Consider the following 19,571-nt stretch of genomic DNA (forward strand, 5'->3'; position numbering starts at 1 on the left):
CGAAAAAGACAAATTTTAAATCTTGGTTTGTTTGTGGCAGTTGTGTATGTGACAGGTATACAAAAGTTGGAAGTGGTTCCCTCACTAAGAGATGAACACATTCAGCACATCACCTGTTTCATTAGCATAATTAGCTTAAATTTGATAACGTTTTTGTTTATAAACAGTAGGGTCAAATAGTACTGACAATGCTTCTGTTTTGCATTTACATGAATTCTTATATTTTTCCTCTTCAGTGCTTTGGAAATATGTGATAAATGTATGTCATGCCAACGCAGTATTTGAATGGGATTGAAGTGAGACTCACTTCCTCAAATAAACTCTTTCACTTGAGTGTTTCTCTGACTGAAGCAGTCCTAAAAAGAACTTTCTAAAGCACAGCAGCAGAGTCAGATCACTGATAAACGATTTGCTACAAAAGCCCCTGGTGCAATGAAGAAAAAAGATTTCTAAAACTCTCCACTGCCTTGTAATCCCAAACTGAAAAAAACATTACTATTTAAAGGAACACTCCACCGTTTTTTGAAATAGGGCTTATTCACCTTCTTTCCTACATTTAGATAGGTGGGCAAATGCATTTTTGTCTCAGTGCATGCATTGTTTTAGTTTGACAGGGTCGATGCTAGCTTAGCTTAGCTTAATGAATGGAATCCTTTGTTGCCAGCTAGCATGTCCTGAGTAAAAGTGATCAAAAAACAAACAAAAAAACACCTAATTACTTCTTGTGGCCTGCGTATTCACAACGAGTACAAATAGCGATGCAGATTAACACTAGGCGATTTCCTAGGCAGATATTGACTTGGGACTATATTAGGGGGAAGCACAGGCAAAGCACTGCTACTTGGGCGCAGAGATATCACGCAACACATGAAATCCCACGACTTCCGTCAACATACCAGCGTGAAAAGTAGCTGGCTATTTTTCCTACAGTACATGAATGGCGATGAACATGGCTGATTTTGTGAGAGATGAAGAGGGTGACTTCTCAGACAGTCAAGATCCAGAACCATACCTCTAACCAGAGTTTTCAGAAGATGAGCTGCGTGCTTTGGAAATAGAACGACAGGAGGAGGAGGTTGCGATCGTTCAACAGCCTTAGGACGTGAGGATGAGAGCCAACACAAACTGGTGGTGTGAATGTGGGGGAATATGGCAATCTATGCCGACTGAAATAGAGTGTCTGTGCTGTGGCGAGTGGGACAAGTTACTGCCATCGATGACCAGGCTCAACGCGTCAGATCAAGATGAGCGTGCCCGCAGTTGTGTCACAGCTACCGAGGATTTCACGGCGTTGATCCATCCTGCAGTAGGCTACTCGATTTTTTTTCCCGGTGTGATAAAGTGAACTGGAAAAAACGCCCCACGCCGAATGGACCAAATGGACAGCTGTCCACAGAGTAAGTGATTATTTTAAACATGACGCATACGTGTATAGATCGACCCGTATTATACCTGTATTCACAAGTTGTGGGATTTCATGTGTTGCGTGATATCTCTGCGCCCAAGTAGCAGTGCTTCGCCTGTGCTTCCCCCTAATATAGTCCCAAGTCAATATCTGCCTAGGAAATCGCCTAGTGTTAATCTGCATCGCTATTTGTACTCGTTGTGAATATGCAGGCCACAAGAAGTAATTAGGTGTTTTTTTATTTATTTTTTATCACTTTTACTTAGGACAAGCTAGCTGGCAACAAAGGATTCCATTCATTAAGCTAAGCTAAGCTAGCGCCGACCCTGTCAAACTAAAACAATGCATGCACTGAGACAAAAATGCATTTGCCCACCTATCTAAATGTAGGAAAGAAGGTGAATAAGCCCTATTTCAAAAAACGGTGGAGTGTTCCTTTAAACCACATGTAAAGATTAGGACTGTCAAATTAACATGTTAATTTAGTACACTTAATTAAAATTCAAAATAAAGTGTTAGAAGTATTTAGCATGCTCCCTGACCCATACATAAACAAAACCAATTAAAAGCATGTTTTTGTGAGCCGATAGTCAGCCCAGCCCAGCAACTACAAGTATCGTGCTTAAGCATGAGACACATTCTTGTGTTCAAAAACAGCTAGAGAGAATGAAACAATGCATGGAACAAAGTGGTTTAATTATGCATTTGAACTGCTAGGCATGGTGTCATTGCACAAAACGACACGGAAACGTAACTGCAAAATACATCAGCTTGATACATGTATGTAGATCGACAATTTAAAAAAACGCAGGGGGAATGCACAAACACATCTTGTGGGAACTGCCTCAAGGTCAATCTGGAACAATCAATCAAAACTGATTGCAAAATTGATGTGGACTGTAGGCAAGTGATATGTTCAATGGCATGGAGATAAAACAAACAATATATTGACTTCCATAGAGAATTGTTGTTGTTGTTTTTCACAGTTTTTTTTAACTTGTTACATTAAAAATATGTCTTTGAATTCTAAAACCTTCACAGCAAATATTGATGCATGTGCGATTAATTTGATGCTGATGTTGCAGCATATGAATTAAAGGGGTACTTAATAGCAGGCAAAATTTACTTTCAATAAGACTTGTCTGCCTATGCATGCAGTAACATGTAGTTCTATGTCTGTTTAGTTTTATTGTGTTTTGGTTCTGTTTTCCCTGTTCTGGTTTGCCTGAGTTCTCTGTGCTTATTTGTTTCCATAGTTCTTAATTAGGCTTTATTGGCTTTATTAGGCTAATTTACACATCTGTTCTGTTTTACCTTGATTACTCTCCCCAAGAATTTAAATAAGCGTTTCCGTGATTCGCCTGCGTGTTCATTATTAGATTGTAAAATGAAGACTTTCTGTTTATTCTCCATTGTAGTGCGCTCATTACAGCCATTCAACCGTAACAGCAGTAAAAAGGTAAAACATTTTTTTGAAATCAGTGCTACCTGTCTAGAGAAAATTGAGAAGAGGCTGTTGTCTTCTCTTTTGCAAAATAGGTAGGAAAACTTCAACACCCATAAAGCACTGGGCCTGTTTCCAAGGCCTTCCAAGGCCACTCCCAGGCTGTGTACGAAATCGCCTCCTATACCCTTAAATAGGACACAGCCATTTGCAGTGGTGTCCGAAATAATAGTGGACAATATCAAGTGCACTCATTCCATCCCATAATGCAGCGCAATAATGTGTGTACAACCGATGTCCGCTCAACGGCAAGAGAATACCCATAATGCACTGCAAGAGTCACGCCAAATGAATTCCCACGTCTCACCAGAAGATGCCACCCAAAGCTGAATCATTCATCCATCCATTTTCCAAACAGCTGGTCCAAAGTGGCTGCAGCATAATATCGTACAGGTAAAATTTCCTTTTTAATTGATTATTAAATTGTTTAATTAAGGTTTATACATGCTAGTTTCCTTCAAGAAACATATTTTCATTACTACTAGAGCTGCTAGTTTGCCAAATTTCAAATGATTTTTAAACAGCAAGCACAAACTATACAAAAGCAGCAGCCTTTCCGGCACACTCAGTGTCCGAATTCCCTCACTTGTTTCACTGCTCAAGTGAACAATATTAGTGGAGTAATGTAGGGAATAGTGAATGAGGGTGTAGCAGCACAGCACCAGTCTGCTATGGATATGCTTATTGCTTACCAGTCAAATGCTGCCTTGCTTTAGAAGGAAATACATCTTAGTAAACCGATCCAGTGGCAGCGCAGATTCATAAATATGGAGAAAACACTGCAATGAAAAATCTGAAAAACCTCTCTGTTTGTAGTTAACATTTCAAACTGGATGTTACGAACAGCATTTTAGCCCAATTGGAGGGGGAAAAACTGAAAGAAACAAAATGCTGTTGTCGAGTACAGGTAAGAAAGCGGTTGCCATGATAGAGTTCCATTTTTACCATAATGCTGTTTAAAGAGTAGACAAAGTAAGATACATGTTTCAGTAATGAACCTACTCTTACAATAACTGTTTTGTACATAATCCTCTGTTGATCCAACTGTCCTTGGCATGGACACAAAGATCCCATGGAGCTGTCAAAATTCTAACAAATAAATGTGAATTTCTCGGTCCATACTAGTCATGTGGTGCAAGAGTCACATTAACTTTTTAATCTATTACCAGTCCAACTAAAATTTCATTAAATTCAAACATACTCAATAATGCTGGCTCATTAAAGTTATTTTATGCAGTTTAACATGCCTTTGTTGGCACGGTATGATTTACAATCCAAACAGCCCATTTCCTCTAAAGAGTTTCTCCATCTGTAGTAAACACACTGAATCCCCTTGGTGGGGAATAGGGAGGCAGGCACACCCTGCTGTATTCATAGCAACTCACTGCCATCAACGTCACATCAAGTTATAATTAGCATCCAACCTGTAGCACTTCAATAGACCCCCTCCATCCCCAGCACACGCTTAACACAGACTTCCTTTTGGCCTCAATCTGCTCTTAATGAGAATTACAGGAATGAGGGGCATGTCTCAATTCCACCACACAATCCTGTGTCTTAAAATACAGAGTTTAAGCATTGACAACATTCATTTTAGATTCTCAGTCTACTGAGTCATTCTGCCCAATCACTTGTACACACCCATTATAAAGTTAGTAAAAAATCAGGGGTCAACCAAAGGCTGTGAAGTTTATAACAGCCACTTAGATCAATACTCACAATGCACTTTTGCTGCTTACTGATCACATTGTTGTCTCAAAAGCTTCTCTGTCTCCCTTTCGGTTTAATTTCTCTCTCTCTCTCTCCCTCTGTCTCAAGTAAAAAGGACATGTGTGGACTCAGTTGCTTCAATTACCAATTTTTTTTAATAAAAAACAAACAAACAAACAAAAAAACACTACTGGTTCAGTACTTTGAGAACTATTATACTAGAACTAGAATAATATGGGAATTCAGACCACCTGCATAGCTAACTACTTTTTTTTCTCATAAATTACCATAATGTCTACATTTATTTTAAAAAGAAAACAGGAAACAAAGAGCGAGGCAAAACAGAGGGACACCACAGAGAAATTCCACCCCTTTTTCCTCAGACCAGCTCTCAGGGGGTCAGACTAAGGAATGCAGTAAAGCCGCTGAGCCGAGAAGACCGACCAATCATGCAAATCAGAGCCCAGAGAGAGAGGCTGAATGATCAGAATGAACAAATTCCTCTGCTTTGTCTCAGTCTCTCACTCTACATGCCAACATCAGTTGAGAAAACTGAGAAAAGTGAGAGTAGAATTAAACACTGTGATCATAAAATGTCAGATTGTTTTAAAGGAAATGTATTTTTTTTATATATAATATACATAATTTAATGTATGACATGTCACATTTGCAATTTTACCCGGAAAAAACTTCATCTATTTTATGCAAGTTTTAAATATAATATTTTAATATTTAATATAATAATTATAATTGTATTTAATATCCTATTATATAGTATTTCATATAATATTTAATATATTGAAAAAAAAATATAATATTTAAAAGGTGTACCCTCACGTGTATTGGTTCAAGAAAAAAATACTTTTCACATTACATTTTTAGATGCATTAAATTAAATCATTTCTTGAAAATAATATAAACGTTTTGTTTTTTTACATATGAAGCCAACAAGAATGTGGTACATTAGCTTTAATTTAGATTTTCACTGTGAACACTCTTATGTCATTGACGCTCATACGTATTGAAAACACATTTTGCACACACACACATACACACACAAAAAAAATCTCCTTTGGGTTCCAAAGAGAAAAAAAAAAAATATTATCCAAGTTTCAAAAAACATGAGGGTAGGATAATTACTGGTGAATTATTTCTTTTAATATCTCTGATTCACTAAAACGTGCTAAAACCCAGCAGCTCCATGCGTTCTCCAAGTTGAGCCGCACAAATCAGATGACCTTAATCGGGAAAGTGGAACAGTCAGGCCGTATGAATTAAACTAATTAAGCTATTGGCTTCAGATTGAATCAGCCGGTTAGCAATCATTCCAGCTCACTCGTTATAAAGGCCTCTCAATTATGATTTAGAGCTTCATCAATATTCTATTTATTGTGCGGTAATTGACGTGCGCACAGTGTCCGGCAGCTGGCCTAGTTCTCTGCTTCTGGCAGATTAAGTCTGTGCAGTCTCTGTGCAGCCGAGCGATTTCAACCAGCTCAACTTTCGCACAAGCGCATGCACGCACGCAAATACATGTAAATATTTCCCATCTCCCTAATGCATGCATGACCGCTGCAATAAAATATACAGTGGCACGCTTGGAGATGAATGAGAGATGATTCATATGGTTAAACTAATTTGAGCACAGACCCACTGAAACAAGACCATTCTTATGCTCAATGTCTCTCTCAAACACAATGGTAACACTGTACGCAGTGTGTATACAGCTGCTAGGAGCTGATACATGCTATCAAGAGCTTGAAGATAAAATCATTTGGAGAAAAGACAGGCTTTGAACACACGCGCGCACACACACACACACACACACACATTTCTGACACTGCAGTTATCTCAGTAAGCTGTGATTGTGTCTGCTGACTGCTGAGGTGAGATCCCCCAACTGCGCATTTGAAGAGCTTTTTTGGAGAGCTTCCTTACTGTCCCAGTGCTTCCTGTCTGATATGGAAATCCCCATTCGGTCTATTGTCATCCATGTACATGCAAAAACATTCTCCATTCCAAAAACCCATGAGTTATTAACAAAATGATGAAATGTGGCTGTAGAAAATGACATTTAACACTTTTTTCCCCATCTTCTTTAACTCGCCAAATGGCATTATTCACATTTAACTCCTTACGTGTCTTCCTAACTCTCGACAGATGGATACTACTGCTATCTGCCTGACAGGAAACACAGCTGGTGCACAGGATGTGATGTCATCGTGACCACTCGTAAACAACTGTCTGGTGTCTTCCTCCAGCATTTTTCTGACCTTTGAAGTGAGTGAGTGTAGCAGGGTTAGATTTTATGGGAAGGAGGCAGGAACCGGCGAACATTTAAAGACTTTAATAATAAAATAAACAAATACAAAATGAAAGTAAAGACAGCAGCCCCTCACGGACGACTGCGGTCATATACAACAAAACACAACATAAACCCATGTCGCTCCTCCTTTTATGCTTCCGCTCCTCCGTGAGAGATACGAGACCGGTGCGTCGCGCAGGTGTCGCTCATTATCAATCACGCCACTGGCCTCGCGCCGTTCTCCCACGGCCATCGGCCTCGTCCTGCTCGACACAGTGAGCAAGATGAGATTTTTTGAATGGCTACTTAATCACATTGACAACTATTAACATTCACCTTGTGAATGTTAGTAGTGAAAGTTAGACAGCATTAAATGAATACATTCCTCATTAAAGTGAACCAAAAGAAAAACTAATAATTTTATTATACAGTATATTATATTATTAATAAATTACCTCAATTACCAGAAATGGATGGAAGGACGGAAAATAAAAATGTCTAAAGAAAAAAGAAAAAAGTAAGAAATAAAATCAATCGTCCAGAAAATGTAGGCATTAAGAAATGATACTGGACGGTATGGAATTTTTTTTATATAGCCTACATTTAAAAATGTGCTAAATTTAGCTGTTATTAAAGAATATGAAAGTGAGTGTTAGATGGACAAAGTGAATCTAAATGTAAAAATTAGAGGAAATCCGTATGAACAATTAAATGTACAATTTCAGCCAATACTACTAATAACTTTTTTTTATATATATATATATTTATATTTAATATATATATTTCTAAAAAAATATATTTTACTTTTTTTTATAATAATGATTTTTTACAAAATCAGCTGATAACAGATATAGTACTTGTATATTGTGCATCCCTAAATATTTTACATTTAAGCTATACACTACCACTTAAAGCCTGGTTCACCTGGCAGGATAATTGGGCCGATTTTAGCCCCGATTCCCCCCTTCCGACAATCTTAAGGATGCTCCGATTATCGTAAAATAATCTGATCAGATATTCCTGCCGTGTGTGGTGTGTTAAGGCTGCTCTCGTCTGCTCGGAAGGACGTCGGGACCGCTCCGATCTCAAATCGGGGATATCCAACATGTTGGATTTATTTGGCCCGATTTCTTCTCGTGTGTGGTGTCCCCCGAGCACGCAGCCTGTGGACTGTGGAGTGTAGCCAATCAGAAAGCGAGGTGACGAGGTGGCGAGGTGGCGAGGAAACACCGGGAAATATAATCAAAACAGCCGGCGGCATGGCGCACCAGAAAGTCCGGTGGACGTCAGAGATCATCGCCTTTCTTTTGATAACGTTTTTTTTTTCGGTTAAAAACAAACTACAAACTATCGACACTGCATCCTCTTCGTCCGCCATGATTGTTTACTCTGAAGTCACGTTTGATCTTGAGGGATTTTTCGAGATTTCCCGTCTGACCTGGGAATGCTCGGGAGTCAAATCGGTTCGTGTGTGATGTGTTGATTTTGCCGTGTGGCTGCGCACCACACACTGTACGACCAAAACTGTTAGACCCGTGATTTTTTATCCCCGTGTGTGGGGTCTCTCAGGTTTGGAAAATCGGCCGACAATTTTAAAATCGTCCCGTGTGAACCAGCCATTAGGCTACTCACAATTGAAAAAAAATCTCAAACCAGCTTTAATTGAATGATTTGATGAAAAATGTAAATCAGAAATCAGTCTGTAGGAGACAAACTATGCCAGCTAGGGTGATAAATGAATGACTAACTGACTGCCGGGCAGATGCACGCTAATACCATTAGCTTTAGAGCTTAAACAGTACAACTAATGGGTGCAAGCCAGCAGAACCACTACGAAAGAACAGAACTGAACCGAGCAGCGCCCACAGAGACGAGATGTGACAATCTCTCGCCAGCTGCAGCACTACGGGACAGTCGAGTTTGAGTCATCTCCTCATACAGTGTGTTCTTAAATCCAGCCTAATCCTCTGGGCTGTGCACAGGATGGAGGGAGGATGAAGAGAGAGATGGAGAGATGAGCGAGGGATGAGAGAGGGAATTGTTCAGAGATGTTCCGGGTTTATCCGCTGGACTCTGATAAATCCTTGCTGGATCTCCTGTGGCTTTTGTGACCTGGCTGTGACCAATCAAACCACCAATCGGTCAAGCGAGCGCATCACACACATACGCTTACAATATCTCTCTTTTAGGTGTCTGTGTCTTTTACTAATCCTCTTAGAGCTTTACATTGCTGCAAGTTCATCTGATACTGGGATAAGAGGTCCCTCAAACTTCGTGATCTCATGAAGAATGTGTGCACACGTGTGCGTGTGGGTCATGTATGTCCATACAGAAATTAATTTCGGATTTGCTCTATTACATGAACCAGGCTTATTACTGATTCCTTATTAGCAGCAGGCATGTTCATTTCTCTTCAGACCAGAAGATTCCCGCGGAATACAATTCATTTTCAAAGCATGCTGCAGAGTTTTCATAATTAATGCTCGCAGAGACTTGTTTATTATTAGCAAACATAATTACTTTTTGTGAATAAAAACCTCATGCCAGGGCTCCAGACAAAAAGAAAATTACTAGGGAGCGGTTTTGACTCTTACAATGAAACATTTTGAAGTCAAATTACTTTAGTTGATAAATTATATAATCACTCAATACAGATGGTTGTTCAGAAGTGCTTCAGTTCATTGAGCTCCTACGTTCACAGCTTCTGGCTTCAGCTTTTAAAGGAATAGTTCAAATGCCTTTTTCCTTTCCCTCATGTCATTCCAAACCTATAAGATTTCCGAAAGTCCATTCCACCAAAACTATGATGCTTCAAAAAGTTCAAAAATACATAGATATAATCAAGCGGTTTAGGCCAAGTTTTCTGAAGAGGCATGATCGCCTTTATATGATGCTTTTATTCACATATAAACATTGATCAACGGCACGCACATACATAGGCCTCGTTTACACTGCAGGTCTTGATGCCCAATTCTGATTTGTTACTTTTATCCGATTTTTTTGACCGTCCGTTTACACGTTCTTTCAACTGTGACCCATATCCGGTTCATGTGTTTACACTTGCCATACTATCTGAAACATCGCGGATGCTTAAAGGGTTAAATTATCGTGCACAGATGGGCGGAAGCGAAATATGCTTGATGCTAGCTCTGCGATATATGCGAAGTTCGCCAAACATCACCATGATTATGAGACGGAGGAGGGCGAAAAGTGCCATCATTGCACATGTGCTTCAGTTATTGTGTGTGAGAGAGAGATCTCAGGACTGGCGAGAGCATATTGGCTTTAAAGAGGAGCAGTGGGTCCGAAATTTGGTTGTGTCAACGTTTTTTCACATTCCTCGTCGGGCCATCCGTCCCTTTGCTGAAGCGCGTCGGGGTTCCTCTCGTCATTAAACCGCGGAGACGTTGCTTAATGCCTCATAAAATCCGATCTGCCTGTTTACATGACAGTCGCATTGGCATATATCCAATTTATTTCCACATATGAATGAGGCCTGAAACCGATCTCGAAATATCCGAATGCATGCGTTTTTTTCCTGTTTACACTGTCATAGAACACATCCGATCTGTGTCACATATGAGCAAAAAATCGGAATTGGGTCACATTTCACTGACAGTGTAAACGAGGCCATAGAGCTCATCAAGTATGGTAAACAGAAGATCAAACGCGTGTTCGCCGTGCAAGAGCCAATGAGGTTTGTTCTCGTGTCACGCAAGCCAGTTCGAGTTTCTGCAAGAACCAATGAAGTTTGATTGAGAGTGATGACTCTGAATAATTCACTATCTGACTGAGTGGCTGCATCCAAAACCCTATACTCTCTAATGGCGCTTTTCCACTACACAGTACCGGCTCGCCTCGACTCGACTCGACTCGGCTCTGTTTGGTTTTCCACTGTGTAAAAGTTGTACCTGTACCTGCTTCCAGGTACTTTTTTTCGTACCACCTCCGGCGAGGTTCTAAGCGAGCTGAGGCGAGCCGAGGCGATACTAAAATGTGACGTGAAAACAAGGCAGACTGCTGATTGGTCAGAGAGAATTGTCACTATTCACTGCGTCATCATTGCACGCGCCAGACGGAGTATCCTGAATAAAAAACAGCAAAAACAAAAACAAAAACAGCATACACTCGATTTCCTCCATTGTCCTGTGTGTGGGTAGCGGGTGTATCTCGCGCGTCTCGCGTAAAAGATTAAGTCACGGCAGTTTCCTGCGGCGTCGCTATGACGACCAGGTACTATTGTGGAGGTACTATCTGCAATGGAAAACGGAGCGAAAAGCGAGCCGAGCCGAGACGAGGCGAGTCGAGTCGAGTCGAGTTGAGCTGGTACTGGTAATGGAAAACTATTTTTGCATAAGTAATTACTTTGAGACAGTTAAAAAAAGTGTTCTATATAGGCCTAGGGCCAGATTTACTAACATACATACTTATATTGCATACATACACAAATCCTATCCTGTGGCCTCATTGGAAAGCAAAGTTTTAGATGTGCACTTCTGCACGCTACTCACTAGGTGTAGTTTGTCATTCAGGTACAATTTGCCAACTGTTTTATGAATACTGTGAATTTGGATACACTACTTGGCTCACACATTGTTTTTCATCTAATATATATAGTAGGGAAGTATGCAATTTCAGATGCAGCCAGTCTGATTCAAGCCTCAAGTTAGTATGAGGCTGTTTCATGAATCTTTTGACTGAATCATTAAAAAGATCCAGTTCATAAAAGTCACTATTTCACAAATCAGACATCATGACTCACATGGTGTTCATTGTTGCATGAAGGAAACACTGGTGCGCATCCTAACAAGATGATACATGACAAAACCACATTCGGATGAGCGGTTTTTTTCATCTGTCGCCAATGATAAGTAGATTTTTCTTTAATGGGGAATCTAAAAAAAAGACTCTCTGAAGAGTGTTTCGAAGTTGAGACTAAAAGTTTGGTGCTTCAAATTATTGACTAACCATAGGCATATCACCAAGAAGTCAGACAACTCCCAAAATTAGATGACTGTACTTGGAGGATAGGCTGACCCACCGTCTGTGCAATTGCATACTCTTGGGCCCTCATGGCCAGTTTGTGTTCCTGCACTGAGACATGCACAAAATGTTAACAAGAAACCAAGCACTCCAAAACAAATATCGCCTGACATTTGGAATAATTCTCCCAACTCACTGTAATATGAGACTCAGGGGAGAGACATGAACGAGCATGTGCATAAGGGCATGATACGACCACATCAGGAGGTGAGTTGCTATGGAGACAAAGTAGGACGGAAATTACCTCTGCACAGATCCAAAGGTCAGCTCTATCCCTGACTCTACTCTAGCATGCACTTCAAAGTGTTTCGCTATACCCTGACACCATGTGACTCCATGTCACAGAAGTGGGCTCGGGATTTGAGCATTCATCATTGGGATGAGTCAAAGGAACAAACAGCAACAGCGATGTCTGCTCAAAGACTTTCTCTATCAGCCCTCCGGCATTATGACTTTATACCTTCTCTAGTCGCTGCAAAGAGACTGACGTGGGCCGCTAATTCCTTGAGTAAACAGCGATACTGTACAATCATGTTGCTATTGCAAAAACATGTCTGTTTAAAAATATGCAAATAAAACAATACATTTAGTGAGGTTTATGTTTAAAGTCAACATGAAATAACATTCACAGCCCAATTTACTTCAATAATGTGACATATTTCTGACTAAAACAGGAAATTTAACAAGAAAAAGGCTTTGTTGTCATTAAACATGTGCTGCATCTTCACGGAAGTTGAACATTTGTGCGCGTTTTTAAGCCTTTCCAACTTAAATATTCAAAGCAAATAGACACGAAAGTACCTGCGTCTCTCAGTTTGGTACTCGCGTGGTGTGTGATAAGTTTTGGGTGCGCAGCAACACACATCCAGAACGCCGCGTCTCACAGTGCACGAATATTCTTTCACGTCTTCCTGAGCTTGAACGGACATATTCACACAAAATTGTCAAAACGCCCGTCTTGTCGAGTATCATCGTAAACATAGTCAGTTATGTCTTAAGTGAACTTAAACCTGTGAGAGATAAAATGAATGAGTAATAGTATATTAGATCAGTGCAGCTCATAAAGTGACAGCAGCCTAATATTCCTGCAGCTGTTTGTTTTTATGTTAATCAAACAAGAAACAGAAAAAAATAACTGAATAACTGTAATAAGGGTTAATCTATATTTATACAGTGAAACTATGCAGTTATATTTTACATTTGATTACTATCTCTGTACCAGAAAATCTAGTTCAGACCTACATGAAAAACCTGAAAATAACTGTTTATTTCATTTGTATATGTTTTATCTGTTGTGTTTATTTCTGCTATTGCTTGCTTTCTTTTTTTTTTTAAACTGTATGAAGACTGATTGTTTTGTTTTTTGTTTTCAGTGTTCATTCAATAAACTGCTCATGTTCAGCTCATGGATTTGTCTGTTTGAATTCTCGTGATTTTATGTGAACCTGCTCCTTTGCAGCCACAAAAAGCTGAAGTGAGAAATACACAGACAGAAGCACACCCACACAGCTCTGCTCCGCTGAGGCCTGTCCCCTTATCACAGATCTGTGGAGAGCTCTTCTTCTGTGGCAAACTGTGGTCTGCAGGCGTGTAGTTTACTGTGAGAGCATAGTGCAAGCATGCAGCACAGTCTGAAACATGATGATAACTCAGAAACCTGCAGAACATGAGAAGCTGTGCTAATACACTGAGCATAGACCGAGCAGGAGGGAGTGGGTAAGCTGTGCCACTTCTTTAAAGGTTGTCCTCTAGGCATGAAGAAATTAGATCTAAAACTAAAACTAATATACCTAAATATATTTCAACTGAAATTAGAAGAAAGTGTCTACAAATTAATCTTTGGGGAATATTTGAATGATTTACATTGCAAATAAAACATTAATCCAAATGAGAGAGGGGGGAAAAAACAATTAACCAATGCATAATCTCACATTTCCATAAACCAGCCAGGAAATGTTTTAATAATCAAAATATTTTAATGTAATGCTACAATTTTCAACATTTTGAAATAGCAATAATACATTTTACCCCACCGCTAACAGTTTGGGCAAAATGCAACATTTAATAATTCATGGCTAATATTTAGCCAAATAATTTACATTAGTAATTATAACAAATCAACAATTTTTACCATCATGTAAAGTCTATTTTTATATTTTGCTTTGAACATAAAATTTATGATTACCTGCCATTCTAGGAAACTGACTTTGCAATACAAAAAAAAAATATATATATATATATAATTCTAGCTAAAAAGGCCGTAGTATATGATTGTATGGCCATGTGTCTAAAAATGAAATACAGTTTGGTTTGATAGATGAAGGAGGTGACACATCTTACCCCACTCCCCACTACTTGGGACAGTTTGCTCAGACTAGTGCACTAATGTAACAGAAGACACAAAGCAATGATAAGAGTTTAATGTCTGCCAGAGTTTTAATGTACTTGATTGAACTGAACTACATTGCAGTGTCGTCGTTAGACAAAGCTTGGCTGCAGAAAAATGAGAGAACATAAAAACGATTTATTTAAAGCCATTTGTAGAGAGCACCCTGCAAAACCCTGATGATATCACTGCAACGCCTTTCTCTCTCCTTTTGAGACAGAGGGCGACTGCATGGGAGAGAAAATCAATCAAGAGCGCAGTGTGAGTAAACACTTCAGGGAGGCACAGCCACAGATGCAAGTGCTATGGACAAGTCACGTCTGCCAACCCCCCAAACCAGCTTGACACACACACGCAATGAAATGGGTTGTGAAACGAGAGAATGCATCTCCTCTCAAGAAAGGCACAAGCTGTCGTCACTCCTGCTCAAAGCGAAAACAGCGAGAGAGACAGTGTGCGTAAATTCACGAGACATTGCAGTTAGGGCTGCACAATTACTAAAATTTGTAATCGCGATTACAATTACGGATACCACAATTACGTAATCATTCAAAGGCGCAATTAGAATTAAAAAAAATTATGTGCGCTTAAGATGTGTGTTTTTTCTCTACATGCAGCTTATCTTAAGTTTTTACCCCATTGTTTTAATTTTAGTTTTAGTATAACATTATAATACCATGCATATCTTTACTTCGGTTTGGTTTCTTTAAAGGAGACATATCATGCTTTTAAATCGTTCCTTTTTACATATAAATCATACATTTGTAGTCTATATAAAGCGGAACTGTAATGCTTGGGTCTGAATTCCTCATTATTATAGCTCCACAGGCCCCTTTTCTGATGTGCGTCTGAGAGCAACTCGTTTTGGTGCCGTCTCTTTAAATGCAAATGAGACACTTCATACCCCGCCCCCTCTCCAGGTTGTAGCGGTGACACTCGGTTCAACTCCACCCCGTTCGCCCATTTTTGTAGTTTGATAGCAGAGATACGATTATCTAGCGGCACAGAAACGTTTTATTCACACGTTATTAGTGTTGTCACGATACCAAAATTATTTTGTCGATACCGATACCAAGTCAAGTATTGCGATTTCGATACTTTTTCGATACTTTTCCTGAAAAGGGAGAAACACTCTCAAATATCACTGCTGTGCTTTATTTTAAAACCGGGACAACATTCTAATCATATAACACACTAATAAATGAACATATGAACAGCAGATATATTAAACATTTGAACAAAATATGAAATATGAAATATAAAAAATAAATTAGAGCAATGACATTCAAGGAAAAAAAAAAGATAAATTTAGCAGCATTATCTCATTTATCATAAGAAACATAAGAGCTTTATCTTGATTCTGAACTTTGAATAAAAATATGAACAGCGATTATATTAAACAATGTTTAATATTGGTAACATATGATAAGCCTCATTGGTGATATATTTGACATGTGGGGAGAGAGTTGTGGGAGGCCTATACTTCATGTTAAACATAAATATATAGCAGCAAAGACAACAATAGGCTACAGAATAATTCGTTCTGTATTGAGAGGTGCAATATTTGAAAATAGATAATATTTTTTTTAATTACATTTATATTGTATTTATGTCAAAACTTTCAAACATCAAAATGTCATTTATTAATATGTATTCGTGTCAAAATGACATAGAAACATCTTTTCCTATTCTATTTTGCCTGGAAACGCTTCCAACAAGCTTGCGTGTCGCGTGAAAAATAGGCGTCGGTTCTATTTATAGCATACACGCGTTTTCCGCGCGTCTCGAGCTGCGCCCAGACGCGTGTGTCACGCAGGCAGTTAACATGGGAGCCGAAATAAAAACGGACACAACACGCAGACAGTGTGTCGCCGGCCTTACAAATCTGGAACGTGGTCATTCTTAGAAGTATGATACTAATAAATTAAGGAATCGTGACGTTTTTCATTTCCTATTTACTTTTGAAGTATCGGTGCACCGTGCAACAGAGCAAGGTAGGCAACGTACTTCCATATGTCACTCCTCGCGTCATCTTTTTCTACGAGTCGTGGACCACTTGTGCTCGCACATGCAGCCATCTCGCTGTAGTGTTTTGTCACATGACACTGACAGCGGCAGGTTCTTTGCTGCGTGCGTCAGGAAAAAAACACAGACGTCCATAGGGAGGCGTTTAAAAAAAAAAAAAAATTTAAGTAATTTAGGTATCGTGACGTTTTTAATTTCCGAGTATCGCGATACTTTTGAAGTATCGGTACACCGTGCAACACTACACGTTATTAACAAAATGTCAACAACGGAAGACTTGTCCAGCCAGCCTTACATGTTCGAGCCAGAGTCAGAGCCGGAGCGAGATGAAAATGAAGACGACGAACCTGCAGAACAACGTCTTCATATGGATGGATGTATCGCAATGGTGTGTTACTGTAATTACACATGAAACTTTGGTCTTCCGACCTTTTACCACCGTGTCGATTTATTTTGATTAATATGTGCGAGGGAGAGAGAGCAAGACAGCGTCTAGTTTGGAGACGGTGAAGTCTTGTTTACACTTTCACCTGGCTCCGAAGAGAGAGAGTGCGCGCGCGCGACCGTGTCTCTCTCTCTCTCTCTCTCTGCTCGTTCTTTCAGTTAAACATGCGCCCTGTCACAAGCGCGGCAGTTCATCTACATTAGACGGTGTAATGAAGCGTGTGGGTTACTACATCCAACAACCGAACATTTTAACTTACCCTCTCGTAACTTCTGCATCCTTTAGCTTGGACTACAAAATTGCAGCGAGAAATAAAAATGGAGGATTGCTCGAAGTGGTGGGCCGGAAGTCAATGTCCTTATTTGGCAGTTCCGCTGCAAATACTGTGACGTAATAGTTCAAAAAACGTCATAGAGAACAGAAAAATCGGAAAAGGTTGAAAAATATGACCAAAACAGAATATAAAGATATAAACGAAGCACCTGAAGAGAATAATTTCAACTTTTCTGTACTTCTAAACACTCCAAATATACAACAAAATGCATTTAAGGGCTAAAAAAGTGGATTTAGCATGATATGTCCCCTTTAAATAATTATTTTTTTTATATTTGACATTTGAGGCTTAATGCTGGAGCAAAGCAATACAAGTTTTTCAGGAAGAGTGTTTTCAAAACATAATTTAATGTAAATTGTGATAATCATAATTAATAAATCGCAATTACAATTTCAAGGGAATAATTGACAATTATGATTTTTGTCATAATCGTGCAGCCCTAATTGCAGTACTAGGGATCCAATTATTGACGATTGTAGACTATTTCTCTTGACACAAACTGTTATTAAATTTCTTTACAAATTATACATGGGAAGCGAGCAACACAACAACACTAGAACACTCATCCTGTTATAATGAATGAAGGCTTCATTGTACGTTCACATTTTTTCATAAGAGACCCTGCAGTTCAGCATGAGCTCATCGACTGTCCACGCACAGGGTTCTGGACTCTGTACAGAATGACTCTCTTATTTACATTGAGTTGTTTATAACCCAAGTGAATACTGACTGTCACACGCTCTGAATAAGCAAGGGGGGCAACATATCAAAATTGAAAATACTGGGCTTTTCACTTTGGTACTAAAGCTTCTTTTTGAGTGTCAAGGGATGTTTCTTCAGCTTTCGCTTTCAAGTGTCACCGCAAATAGAAGCATGAATCACTAACATGTAGACCAGACTACTTCCATCTCACTCAATAAGACAATCAAAACACCTCTGATTTGTTAATGCGTTCATGCACATAATAACATTAACATTATTGGTTAGGAAAGATTACTGATAATATGCAGAATTGCAGATAGTATTTTGTCTAAATTAATAAAGATAATAACTAAAACCAATGACTTTAAATGCTACAAGTGAATTTCGGCATCACAACATTATAATGTACAGTATGAGAAATGGATTTTAATTTTGAAATCTGCTAAAGATCACATTTAACAGTGTTATTAAATTGTTTGTTTTTGAAGATGAACTTTAAGTGAGCGTTATGTCAAAGGTAATCTAAATTTTAAAATGGTTTAAATTAATGTAGCCTACAATTAAATATCCAATATCCAAAATATTTGCTGAAAACTGATATGGTAACGATTTATTGTTCACTTTGGCCAGCATGAGTTGTTTTTAATTAAAAATGAATAAATGGATTAAAAAATCCTTTGTCATAATGGCAGTAGATTTAAACAGACTGCTGTAAAGGACACGTCAGAATTAGTTATAAAATTACTAATAGTTATAAAATAGTTATAAAAACACTTGTGTAGCAAAGCAGCAATCACACAACAAAATCTTCACATTGCATCATTACATGGTATCATCTATCATTATTTAAGAGTGGTCTTCACATCGGATACCTACATCCTTCTTTCCAAGTCACAGCATTGTTGTTAAGCATCATGCTATGTAGTTGTAAATTAGTTGCAAAATGCCTGGTTCTTAAACTCTGGAGACCAGCTACATAAACATGAACACCATTAGGGTTGGTTTCCCATCGACTGAGAAGTGATACAAGCTCAACATGCCGCAAATGAGGACTTAGCATTGCAGAATGAGGTCTGTGGAGACGTTTAGGACAGCAATAGCTGAGCCTGAGCAAGCAAGCTGTTCTATCCCCTAAAGCAAACCTAAACATCATTTATCAGATAATCTGACTACGGTGGCAGTTTGCAAGTAAACAGAGTTGGCGAATGGGAATATAAAAATAAAAATTGCCGTATCCTAATTTTTTTTTAAATAATGAATATTATTTCGAATTGTTTACGAATAAAATGAAATAAAATAAAAATGAGAAAGCAAAAAAACTTTGCTTGTTGCTGAATCATGTTGTGATTAGTCTGTTAGCTTAGCGATTAACACTGGCCACTTGCTGATTTAGATAAGATGTCTTTCATGCTGTTAAGCATTAAGTTAAAGATTAACAAAAAGCAAAGAGGTGAAATTGAGCAAGCAGTTTTTTATGGTTTTAGTTGTATAACTATAATAACTCTGTTGTGGCCTCCTGAGTCCCATTGCAAAAAGGTTTGCTACAATGAAGGCTACGGTTAATCGTGACAGAAATTCTGTAACACTGATAGGAAAAGATTAAATTAGTCCTGCCAGACTTTTCCAAATACTGCAGATGTAACATATTACTGGAACTGGCCTGTCCGCTATAGTGGAATTGTTTTGCATGGACTGCATTATCAGGCCCAACT

The 19,571-nt window shown here is 38.8% G+C and overlaps 1 protein-coding gene and 1 long non-coding RNA gene across 3 annotated transcripts in view; one reads left to right on the forward strand and one right to left on the reverse strand.

Moving 5' to 3' along the window:
* Positions 1-19,571, reverse strand: part of galnt1 (UDP-N-acetyl-alpha-D-galactosamine:polypeptide N-acetylgalactosaminyltransferase 1) — a 102,290-nt gene that overhangs the window by 73,032 nt on the left and 9,687 nt on the right. The window lies entirely within an intron of this gene.
* LOC309483719 lies at positions 16,628-18,640 on the forward strand. Its single transcript, XR_014200633.1, has 2 exons — positions 16,628-17,230; positions 17,303-18,640. It is a non-coding gene; the product is annotated as an uncharacterized lncRNA (long non-coding RNA).

Source organism: Leuciscus leuciscus, assembly GCF_965113295.1.
Source record: "Leuciscus leuciscus genome assembly, chromosome: 20".
NCBI classification, from domain to species: Eukaryota; Metazoa; Chordata; class Actinopteri; order Cypriniformes; family Leuciscidae; genus Leuciscus; species Leuciscus leuciscus.